Raw genomic sequence first — 1,622 nt, 5'->3', positions numbered from 1 at the left:
TATTAATGAAACCCAACTGAACCTTGGGGCGCCCAATGGCCGAGTTCGGCGCTAGAGAAGGCCGCATTAATGATCAATGCAATAAACAAAAAGAGCATTAGATGATCTAACGATCGAGATTGAAATAGGTCACAAAGCGTCCGATATCCCGACCAAGAATTTATAAGGCTGAACAAAGGAATGCAGTCGTCAATGCAGTCGTCATGTCTCTAGCTACGTGTGTCGTTGTGAAGTACGAGGGCTCATTGGAAATTAAGTCACACATAATGTCACCATCTTTTCACTTTGCCATGATTTGCATATGCTTATCGGCGGTAAATCTCACGCTTGCTCTAGTTGCATGCGATTAAAAAATAATGCATGTACCAACGTTCACAAATACAAGGCCAGCCCCGCCGATCGAAGATGCAGCAACGGTACACCATTCCACCTGTAATTCATTGCTTATACTAATCCGAGTGACATTGATTTTAGCTTTGTAATTGGTTTGATCACATGCACTAAAACATGATCTTTTATATGGTCCGCCATTCAAAGTTGCGTTTTTTTTTAACCCATCCTTACGTACTAGGAATGAGAGCCAACATTCCTATTTAATTCAGCCCTTTGTCCACATGCATGCAAGGGAAATAAACTCATCATGTTTAAGACGCGCGACCAGGTAATAAGACAAGTCTAAAAGGGTTACGAGCTCAAATATTTCGAATTCTCCTAATAATTATTCTACAAAGCGCGCACGCAGCAGTACTCCGGCCATTTCGGCTAAATTAATATATATGGATGCATTATGATTCTTGCAAGTTATATATATAAAAGAGATCGATGTGTGGTCTCCTCCCATGCATTCGTGGTTTGAGCAAACACTTTAAGTAATATTTGCTTCACGAGGGAACATTAATTGACAGCCTAGCTGATCCTTACTTCCCAGTCGGGCCACACCCAAACTTCTCGGCCACTTTCCTTGATCTGTGCATTCCATGGCTGTTTCTTGAATATGTTCTCAGTTTGCTCTACACTACGTGTGTGAGTGCATGGAAGGTTCCTAAACCTACCAAAACTATCGTACCCCTCATTTGTTTTCGTGATTAATTAACAACCATCCAAAAACAGCACAGTTTGTAATTGTACTTCACAGCAAAAAAGAAAAAGGAAAATTATGTGGGGTCTCACGCACGCCAGTAGTTTTATTCTTCGGCACGTAAAAGTCATGAACTTGGGGACAAAAAGATCAGAAAATAAAACTTTTAAATACTATTCCACGATTCTCTTAACCAAAGCGTCTTTTTCCGTCAAAAGTAGATTCGACAGGCTGATTCAATTTGCTACAGTATTATTTTATTTTAATTGTACGTGTTGCTGTAAAAATGTATTATTTTTGGGCGTAAATAATACATTGACGAGTACAAATGAAGCGGCGGATGCCAACGCATATCACCAACGTCCATCAGCTGCTATTACATGTAAAAACGGATCATCAAGAAGTTCGGAAAGTGTGATTGATTATTCGTATAAAATATTTGGAAAATATTATTTTTACTGCTAGTTTTTACAGTTGTGAATTTTTTATTTTTATTATTTTTTATTTAATGATTAAGTAAATATTTTTTAATAATATTATGAAT

The sequence above is a fragment of the Juglans regia genome, chromosome 1 (genome assembly GCF_001411555.2).
Source record: "Juglans regia cultivar Chandler chromosome 1, Walnut 2.0, whole genome shotgun sequence".
NCBI classification, from domain to species: domain Eukaryota; kingdom Viridiplantae; phylum Streptophyta; class Magnoliopsida; order Fagales; family Juglandaceae; genus Juglans; species Juglans regia.
Note: the sequence above shows the minus strand (reverse complement) of the source record.